This window comes from Triplophysa dalaica, chromosome 22 (genome assembly GCF_015846415.1).
Source record: "Triplophysa dalaica isolate WHDGS20190420 chromosome 22, ASM1584641v1, whole genome shotgun sequence".
Taxonomy (NCBI): Eukaryota; Metazoa; Chordata; class Actinopteri; order Cypriniformes; family Nemacheilidae; genus Triplophysa; species Triplophysa dalaica.
In genome coordinates, this window is record NC_079563.1 from 4,283,819 (window position 1) to 4,295,190 (window position 11,372).

The 11,372-nt window shown below is 41.5% G+C and overlaps 1 long non-coding RNA gene across 1 annotated transcript; it reads right to left on the reverse strand.

Annotated features, from left to right (window-relative positions):
• Window positions 1-837: 837 nt before the first annotated feature.
• On the reverse strand, window positions 838-1,259 carry LOC130411305 (uncharacterized). The gene is made up of 3 exons (XR_008905058.1): window positions 1,181-1,259; window positions 1,016-1,082; window positions 838-925 (listed from the first exon to the last, which is right to left on the reverse strand). It is a non-coding gene; the product is annotated as an uncharacterized LOC130411305 (long non-coding RNA).
• Between the last annotated feature and the right edge of the window lie 10,113 nt (window positions 1,260-11,372).

The window sequence follows — 11,372 nt, forward strand, 5'->3', positions numbered from 1 at the left end:
TGCCAGAGGGGAACTGGAATCCCCTGGTTGGGCCTGGGTTCCCCTGAGGTTTTTTTTCTCGATGGGAGTTTTGGGTTCCTCACCACCGTTTGCATATTGTTTTGCATATTGATCTGCCTGGCCGGGGGGGCTGCTTTAGAATTCATACTTGTATTAAATGTGTCTCATGTACAGCTGCTTTGTAACAATGAAAATTGTAAAAAGCGCTATATAAATAAAGTTGAGTTGAGTTGAGATTGTAACAAACCCTGGGTTTGCGGAATAAAACCTGCTCCCGACCAGGTTAGGTTCACGTAGTATGTTACTCTGGTTACTCACTCGGAGTATAAGATACCTTGATTTCTGAAATAGGCTTGATTTACTCCGCGGTCGTGGGTTTGACATACCTCGCGTTCTGAAACCAAAAACCCTGAGCATTCCGTTTTCTGGGGTTGACTTACTCTGAGTTTGCACTTACCCTGCTTTCTGAAACGGACCCCTGAACTGTCAAGTAATGTTCGTTTGGCTGCCTGGGGCTCGAGGATATAGATGGACCAACTTTTTTTGAGCAAGCTTTGATTATGCGTGACACGGTCTCAATTTGCGGGACGCATGAATTGGGCTTCAAACGCTGTGCGCGCACGCGCTACGCGGGACGGGTGGTCACCCTACTTGCAGATGTAAATGCAGACATCAAATAGACGTAAACCAAATGGATTGTGCTATTTGGAATGTGTGCTAGATTGGAATTAAAATCTGTTAATACCAGGAGCAAAATTTCTTATGCTGATGCTAATGGGTAGAGTGTGTTTTACCATCAATCTACTGTCATACCTCATTCTTAGAAAATTCTCAATCTCAACTGTTCCCTCCTTTTTGTTTTTGATTTTCTGAGAGAGATCTCCACTTTCACAGTGCTCCAGAACAAGATATGAACAGTCAGGATCTGAAAACACATAAATTACAGTTTACAATGATTTAAGAACAAGTAATATTTCATTTAGAATTTTTCGTTTAGAAAGTTTTCGTTTAAAACCTCTTATGATTTCATTATGATGGATGATGTGTGGATGACTTAGCTGGAGAAGAACGTTTAATTCATCCTTAACAGACAGAAACACAAACATATCTCATTATAATCATTTATCTATTAAAATCCTTTAACTCTCAAATCTCATTATAATCAAACTGTCTGACTTACCTGTTTAGCGCTCAACTTTTTAATGACAAACTGGTCACCACCTTCCTTTTTCACAAGGATCTTCTTCTCCTTTTCACTTACTAATGTGTAGCCACGGTCTGTAAACATTGTGATGTGTTTTTGAGGGCAGAGCTGAAGGAAGAACTATTCCCCCTTATGATAACAAGCACATTTTGTCAGCTTGCGTTTTGACAATGACTAGGCAAAATCAGGTTTAAGTTGATTTAAGGTCGATCACTGTCCAGGAGTACAATTGTTGTAGAAAACTTTAACGAAAGGAACCAGAATTCTCAGTAAATGGACGAACTGACAGGTTTAGCTCCAGTGAATTGGCCAGACATGTAAACCTATACCTCAGGGGTTTTGAAATGTTTTGGCCACTGAACCACTTTGATCTAAATTAGGACAGGAACGAGGGTTACAGCAAACTCAAGGACATGATGATACAATAAAATACAACATTTATTTATATAGCACATTTAAAACAACTTAAGACTACCAAAGTGCTGTACAGGGAATGCAAGACAAAACAGGCCAATACAATTCTAGGTAATAAAAAAAGTTTATAAAATGAAACTCTAAAATGGATAAAGTTCATCGATATTTGACATATTCTTATATTTTGTTGATGTTGAATGGCCAAAAAAAATCTTATGCTAAATTAGAGCAAGACGTTTTAATTATGACACCAAATGTCTTTTTACTATTTAAAGTTAATCCAACAGAATTAAAACAGTATCATAAACAGTTTGATAAACATCTTTCTGAAATCAGACTACTGTTGTTGAATCAAAAATGCAGTTCACTACTTTCTGTATTGATTTTTCCACCTGACAAAAACTGGGAGTGAAAACCAGTGTGCAATCTTTGGAAATACAATATTGTTTCCTTCTTTGTTCAGGACTTCCGACGATGAGAAGATCTATATTTCTTTCATTGAATAGAACGTGCAAAAGTCAAGTTTCACTTCAACAAATATTTGGGCAAGGCGAATACAGTGTATAGAACAATAGAATGTGTAATCGTATGTTTTACTTTCACTTTCTCTTAAGATAAAAAGTCCTGTTGGGCAGCATTGAGGGTATTTTTAAAGAGAGAAAAACAAGCTCAGGGTGTCAAAGTGGGGTAAAACATCCCTAAAAATAGAGCATATCTGAAATGAAGAGATACAAGTTATGGTTCATATGCCAACTAAATATTATTATTTTTTCAACCAATGAAAATTCACAGAACTAGGTAATTTGTGTCTAGGCAGATTTAATGCCTTGAGGTTGTACAAGCCAATTCCTTTGTGATAAAGAGAGTAGTCTTGCCCCTCAAGCATATTTTCTGTTTAATTCCATCAAGAATCCACTTTCCCAGTGAAATGTATGGTTTATTTCAGAATGTCATAATTTTTACAGTACGTCTCACTTGACTTAGATATTCATTATTTTTATACCCAATATTTACATAATAAGAGAAAAGAATTCCACCATGCAATGAATCTTGGGATAGTATATACTGTGAAGGATCCAACCTGATCTCATAAAATAGACAGAATGCACATCAACAACATTACATAGAAACATTTGACTTAAAATAGGAACTTTAATGAGCCGCTGAGTTTACTGCACACATGTGGATGGACAAACATTTGTAACCATTTCAATGATCACCTTAGCTCAAGTACACTGTCCACTCTTGTGTTTGATTCATGTTGGATGTGTAATCTTGAACCGATTCAAAGAGAAAAAAATCATCAATTTCATTTTTATTTTTATATCAATTTCATGTTTATTTGAATAGTGACAATATAATAAACATGATTCCAGTCAAAGACTAGAATTTTTTTTCTGAAAAAGTGAATCCAATATAATTGTCTTATTTAGAGGCTAATATAACAAATCAAACCAATACAAGCATATAAAAAGTAAACACAAGCCCTAATTCTATGACTACATCCAACCCTGATGATGTAAATGACTATTAAAAGATGATTCAACATTTAAATGTGTACAGGTCTGGTTTATTTGAACCAACGCTTGACCAGCAGTGTTAAAGACTTTAAATCTGGTATCGCTTTTAACTCGTTTGGCAACATGTTCCAGAGTTGAGAACTTTTAAACTTCTGCAGAATCTAATACAATTTCCAACCGCTTTAGTCCTACCAGCATTATAGTGTGTCATTCCCAAATTATATAAAACAGAAGGTGTTATTATCAAAACATTGTTGACCAATTTGTACATATGCTTAGTTTTAAACATTTTCAAAATCTGTCCCATTTGAAATATGACAGTGATGCCATCCATTTGTCCTTTAATCCTTTATGTTAAGTGCTTGATGCTTGTCAGGTTTTGGCAGAGACGAAACAGACAGAATGGTAAGTTTATAAGTTTAATTTGCAGAATGGATCGGTACAACGAAATAGGTGAATATCCGGTAAGATGACAAAAAAGATGGAAACTTATCCGTAGTGTAACCAAGTCTCTCTCTTTATCTTGCTGATAAAGCTGATGATGAATTCCTTTGCAGGCGGGAAGAAGATTCGCTGAGAAGATCGGGATAGTATTAGCAATACAGGTGCGTATGGTATAGAGTCTGTGTCATGTGTAGACGAGATCAGACCATGAGTGAATGTTGGTCAGTGGTATAAATGGGTGCACTGCTGATGAGGTCCAGGTGATAGTGATTAGTAATCGGGTGACAATGAGCGTGTGAATGACTGAGTGGGCGGAGTGAGGGAATGAGTGGAGATAGATGGTGATGGAATCCTGACAATACTAGAGCATCATAATGTTATTAGATAAAGAATCACTTGCTTGAGTCCAAACTGCGATACAATATTAGTTGCAGGGAAGAGTAATTATGTGCATAAAAAGATGAGCTGCCTCTGCTGTAATGAAATGTCTAATAAGTTTAAAACTATTTCAATTCATTTTCATTCTTTTGAAAGCTTTTTGTATATGTTTGTCGAATGTAAGTTTTAAATATCTTGTGCAGAACACTCTGAATGGAAAAACGCTGTTCAAATTCTAAATGCATTTCCCTTTCTGTCGGTCTCTCGACCAACTCTCGCTAGACAACTAAGCAACCTCAGCTTCAAAAAAAAAGCCCAAAACAAGCCCAATATAATTAGATTATTTATTTACCATCGTTCTAATTTATCATGAACTATTTTTTACAATAAATGAGCCTGCAATATTTGCGCTCTATACGCGCTCTACACGCGCTCTAACCACTCATCTTCGATGACCTGTGAGAAGAATAGGTTTGGAGAGATGGAAAAGAAGAAAAAGATAAGACCCTTAAAGGGCTTTGTTGTTCTTTTTTACATACTTGGACCACTTTGTTGGTGCAATTGTTTTCTCAAATTTACACGTTTTATTTATGTCCATCTTAATGTCATCTTAATGTCTTATGTCCATCTTAATGTCATCTTAATGTCTTATGTCCATCTTAATGTCATCGCTTGGATTACAGCGCCTGCACTTTGAATTAGATTTTTCTCCAATGAGGGGAGAGGGGGAGGAGGGGGCTGAATGTCTTGACGAAATACCTTGCAGAATTTATATTACTTCATTGATTGGCAATTAGCTGTAATCTGAACATGTCAATCAATGCATGCGAGTAAAACGGTGACCATAATTTTAAAGAAACGAAGTTGCTTGTCACATTTTCCTAACAAGCAACAAATACTTTTTAAATAAACCCAACACAACCCGCGTCTTATGATTTTTTAACGCGACTTGATAGAAATACAAGCCCAAAGTCGCGGATTATAAGCGGATTTGGCAACTATGCGGTTAACGGTTAAATGGTCAATATGAGCATCCTGTACTATTTTTACTCCTTTACAAGTCACACAGCCACAGGTCCAGCTAACACTTTTCTTCCTTGTTTTCTTTTCTCACTCCTTTTCTTCTGTATACAATTACTTCAGGACTTATCAACTTATAGCAATTAAACATACTTAAAGTAACTTTTATGCACTCTACCAATGCACTTCAAATAACTAGTCTGAAGATGAATAATGAAATCTATTCTTTGTCTTATGTGTGTTTTAAGTTGCCCATGCATGTATGAGACACATAAAATTGCAAAAATGTAAGGGAAGGAACAAAAGATGTATTTTATCAAGAAGCGCATGCTCACCCAGACCTCCATAAAACTCCTCATGTTACCACACCCCCACAACTTGCTGTCAGTTAATCAAGTAATGTGGCCGATCTTGTAAATCTCATTGAACTCTCGCAGCCTGATCTTCTGAATATTTTCAGAAGTGTTACATTTCCATGCAGTATTCGACCAATCACTACGCACTAGTGACCTGCCCAATAAGAGCACACCTCGCTTTTCAGTGCGATGAGCTTTGAAAAATATCAGTACGTTTCAGAGAGACAGAGAAAAGAGGAGATACAAACATGCAAGATATGTGGAAAATACAGCATTTTTTAACCTTAAATTGTGTATACACATTGTATTATATCTAAAGCAAACAATAATATTCATTTTAGCTCAGTCAAATGACCCCTTTAATATAACCCAGAATATTATAATTGACGACCGGCAGCGCACATAAGAATATCCACGGAGGAGACATACACACAGTGGACGGAGATGCACGTTGGCACGGAGATCACGGAGCATTGGAGGAATTAATCCAGAGACACTCCCACAGCCCCCCTTCTGCTGTCCTCCGAAAAAGACAAAGAGCTGGTCAGAGCTCCTGAAGCTCTGCATTCTGTCCAAGTAGAGGCACAGTAAGCGTACTGGACCCAACACGGATGGGGTTGGTTCTTTCTCCCCACTGGGGAGCGCCTGCAAGGTCAGCACTTGGTCCTGGAAGGGAGTCGTGGGAACTTTGCACCATGCACTGTGCTGTTTTACATCACTGGTGTTGAAAGCTTACACTGCTGCAGGCCAGGCTGCCTCCTCTTTTCACGCCATGGCCATCCTGGTCTGCAGCAGTGTAAGCTTTCAACACCAGTGATGCCAAAGTCTTACACGCTTTAGACGGTAGGTGTGGCCGATTCCTCCAAGTGGCAGCTGTCTGCGGGCAAAGGTGCACCGCGACCACCTGGGGGATATCGACGGAACCTTTGGCTGCCCCACCATCAAGGAAAGTAAGGGAGCTAGAACTGGTTTGACTGGAGTGAGCCGTGAGTGGAGTGCTCCAAGTCTTGAACAGCTCTTAATGCACCTCCGGGAAGAATGGCACCGGGTAAGGGCGCAGTTTGGCACCGCGCGCCGACCCCAGGAACCACGTATCAGAAGAGCAAGGCGGGGTGCGATCAGCCCGTGAGCGCTTGGCTGGCAGGTTTACGTTCACAGAGGTCCCCATATCACTTACGCTGCTAGCTCTAGCGGACATTGGGGCCTCCGCAACTTCTGAATGACTGCAGTGCGGGCAGATGGTCCTCAATGAGGGTGTTGCACAAAAGAGAACAGCGGGACATGCTGCGCTAGAGAAATGCTCAGTCCTTGAAAGGACTTTTTTTAGAAAATCTCTGAACACCTCTGGAACCGCCGAGACGCCCAGGGGAAAGTCGCTGCAGGATAGGGACGATCCGCTGCTCCATGTCGTAGATCCGGGAATTTGTCTTAAAGTATTTTGGTTAAGTTCTTTGGTCATGACCGATGGCTCTGAAGAATGAAAGGTAAATGAATGCTGCACGCCGTCTTCCTTTTATACCGGATATCCGGGGGCAGAGACCGGCATGCAAATTTCATTCACCAAATTTCATTCGCCAAATTTCATTGGCCTCTTCTATAGTAGTCAGAGTTGAAAGATTCTCAAGGGAGAACCCATCTGTTGGAAACGGGTAGTTGCGCTTTAATTCTCCCTCAAAACCAAGAAATATCTGACAAGAAGAGGCAGAATCATGACAGAACCCCCACCTTAAAGAGCGACATCCTGACACTCCTCAAGGTGACGAACAGGACAAGACAGAATTGGACATTGACAAAAACCAGGAAAGCATTTTAAACAATATCAGGGGCAGACAGGCAAACAAGACACTTGGGTTGGGGTGGCATAGTAAAAAAACAAACAAGGGAGGGGGGAGGGGAAAATTCAATTTCCTGGGGGGAAGTCCATGAGGATGGGGGTACGGGGGAACAGTCTTGGTCCGGGTGGTACTCGGGAGGGCAAAGCCCCGGGGGGCTTGATGGGGCAAGTACTGGGGGAAAAGAAGCAGGCTTGGCTGCTGGCTGGAAACAGCTAGGCACCGGGGGGACAGCTGGCTGGGGTGCCGGCTGAGTCAACGGCTGAAAGGTTGGCTGAGTTCTCGGCTGGAAGCCCGACCGAGTCACCGGCTGCTGCACCGGACTGGACGCCTGCGGCTGGAGAGGACTGAACACCGGACTAGACACCAGACTGGACATAGGACTCGGGACCATGGGACTCAGGAGCACCGGAACTGGGACCACCGGAACTTGGACCCCTAGGACTATCGTCTCCCCCGCTTGCCAGTGAGACTTGGTGGTTGTGGAGAGGCTGCAGAGGTAGGGGGGGTGGCTGTGACCACAACCCCGATTTACAGAGGACCACTCTCAGGAATCATGACTAGCGGTGATGGGTAGCTGTTACTCAAAGAGGTTGTCGACTCCAATCGAGCCGCGGCGGTTAGCCAAACTAAAATCCAACGGCCTCATCGCCCTCATCTCAGTCCGGGAGGATGGGTCTCTGATACCGGCATTAAACAGCACCTCCAGTTCCTCCTCCCCGAAGACACCCTGCTCTGCAAAGTCGAGGAACCTCTTCACATACTCATCCACAGTCTCACTCCGCTGGCGAAGACTGCAAAGGAGACGGGCCAGGCAATACCGGTAAGTATCCATGCTAATGGCTCCCACCATACCGGATTGCCGCTACACGGCCCCGGGCTAGTTGGGAGGCTGTCCATGGGACTGACTTCTGGGTTCAATTCAGGTTTGATCATTCTGTCCTTAATCTTGAGGAAGATCGTGGGGTTAACAGAACAAGGATTTATTAACATACACTCGAAACAAAAGCCTAAAATGGGGAAAACAAGACACCATAGAAATAATAATTCCAGGTAGCATGAACTATACTAACTTATACTGGACAAAACAACACTTGAAAAAAACTAACACTAACTAGACTAGACATACTTTACAAGAGTAAAGATCACAAGCATGAACAGTACTCTCTATCATAAGGGACAAGGAACATAGGCACAAGGCACAGGAATACAAACACAATGACCGAACACAGGACAATGAACATGAGGACTATTTAAAGGGGAAGAAATCAAACAGGTACATGTGCTGGGCATGAACTAATTAACAATCAATAACGAGACACAGAGAGAGAGTGGAAGGCCAAAGGGACCAAAACGTCTCTCTTCACATATAACAGGGAGTTGCATTCTAATTCTGCCTCAAAACCAAGAAATATCTGACAAGAATAGGCAGAATCATGACATGCCTAAGTCCATCAAACGTTAAGTGTAACTTAGTTGACAGGAGCCGGACGGGTAGCTATGGACACTGAGCAACAACGCTCCCAAATTTTTACCAGGTCGCCCGGCGGCGTAGAAACGCAGGGGAGAGCACCTGAGATCAATTGAAAACGCTGTGGGGCATACATTTTGAGTCACGGAATGAATGGCAAGGTGCCGTCTTGGGCAGAACAACGAGAGGGGCGACTCGTTGTACGTTCCCAACATAAGTCACACGCATCGATCAGGATGTGAGCGGGCATGCCAGAGAGTGCCTAGGCAACCCCTTGCAAGAGCAAGCTAGACAAACCCGAACTGTCTAACTACAGACCAATATCAAATCTTCCTTTTATAGAAAAGATCATTGAAAAGGTTGTCTTCAGTTGACCAAATTCTTGAACTTAAATGGCTACCTGTACAATTATAAGTCTGGTTTCCGTCAGCAGCAGAGCACAGAGACAGTGCTCATAAATTTGATTTGATTGACTCAACTCAACTCAACTCAACTCAACTTTATTTATATAGCGCTTTTTACAATTCTCATTGTTGCAAAGCAGCTGTACATGAGACACATTGAATACAAGTAAAACAACTAAAGGCATATACCTGTAAAAACAAGAAAAAAGTGAAAACAACAGAAGACAGACATACAAATGCTCCACACACACAAACACACTCGCACAGTAAAAGCACACATTGGCGATAAAGGAGGGAGAACCACAGGTCAAATATTAAACAGAATATACATTCTTAAATGCAATATTAATTATGTCTAATTTCTGAATTCTAAAGCAGCCCCCCGGCCAGGCAGATAATGCAAAACAATATGCAAACGGTGGTGAGAAACCCAAAACTCCAATCGAGAAAAAAAAACTCAGGAGAACCCAGGCCCGACCAGGGGATTCCAGTTCCCCTCTGGCAAAAGCTGCTGCCTCTGCACAAGCTCAACAGTGCTTGCACAAAAAGGCAAAAAAAAAAAGAAAAACTTAAGGTAAATGATAGATTTAAGATTATCATTAACTATCAAATAGCATTTGAAATGTTGTAGGAAAATTCAAGTTGCGGCGTCCTTTTTACAGCTCTATCATTTCAGCTCTAGTCAGGTCACCGCTTCCCATTCTCAGCTCTGCCATCAGGTCTGGGTATGAACTGCATCCTGTGGTAACCTTAGGACAAAGAGACAAGACTGGCTAAGAGTAGAGTACTGTTCTGCACTCTTTGATGCAACAAGTACATCATTTGTTGTTGGATGTGTTCCTGGTTCCGGTTGATCTAAATAATGCAGCCTAAATCCTTTGAGGATTAATTTTATGGAAGTGTAGTGTATGCAAGATTAAGTATTTAGTCTAGATTTAAACTGACAGAGTGTGTCTGCCTCCCGAACCGTGCAGGGAAGAATATTCCAAAGTTTCGGCGCTAGATAAGAAAAGGATCTACCACCTGCACTTGATTTAGAAATTCTAGGTATTACCAACTGACAGGACGCCTGAGAGCGTAATGCACGTGGAGGACTGTAATAATATAGAAGTTCATTTAAATAATGCGTCGCTAGACCATGAAGGGCTTTATAGGTAATAAGCAAGATCTTAAAGTTAATGCGATGCTTTATTGGTAACCAGTGCAAGGTTGACAGAACCGGGGTTATATGCTCATACTTTTTTGTACATGTAATAACTCGAGCTGCCGCGTTTTGAACCAGTTGCAGTTTTTGTAATAGGCCTGCAGGGCCTTTCTCCAATAGTAATGTCCGTGATCAGCGTCGCCTAGGAAACAGACTGTGCTAATCAGCCTCAGGTGCCGGGCATAAAAACCAAGTGCACTCACCACTCTGGGGCTTGTTTCTCAACCAGACTAACGTTGTGTCTCTTATACCAGCAGATTCGAGCAAGTAACCAGCAAGGACCCAGATTGCACGACAAAGGGGCAGCCCGGGTTGTCACTTTTTGGACAGTTTCACCTTGTGTAACAATAAATTCCCTTCCGGGGTTGTTATACCTGCCATCTTGTGTCTGTCGTGTCTCTTAACCTGGCACAAGATCTTCAACGTTTTTACTCATGCTAGAGAATTGAGACAATTCAGGCATATTATCAAGAAACGCCTCTTTGGTAGTTGAAGTAATCATTCTATTTGTAACAAGTAGTTAGATTTGCAGCAGTAGGCCAGTGAAGCAAATATAATATCAGATAATGATCCGAAATGTCTTAACTTAACTGAAGGATTTTAACATCGTCCAAATTTATACCGTATGATAGTGTTTAAATCTAAAGTATGATTACAAAGGTGGGTGGCTCCTGACACAATTTGACTAACGCCCATGGAGTTAAAATGAAATTAACCGCTGGGTGTTTCAAAACTTCCTTCAATTAAATAAAAAGAAACCTAAAGTCATTGTTTTTGGTAACAAGGATGAAACTAACAAGGTAAACACATATCTTGACTTAAGAGGACAAAAGACACAAAGCAAGGTAAAAAATCTTGGTGTCATTTTAGAGTCTGACCATAGTTTCAGCAGTCATGTCAAAAACATAAGCAAATCAGCGTACTACCATCTCAGAAACATAGCCAAAGCAGATTGTGGCCAGGGAGGCGTGGCTTAGTCATGTCTGCACCGGGGAGGAGAGACACGGGAAAGACGGTAAGCAAGTAGGTCGACTGCAGATTAAGATCATCTGCGTCTGGTTACAGTGATTGGTGAGGAGACAATTTAAAGGCTTTCAGATTCGGAGGAGAAAGTGAGAGAGACCA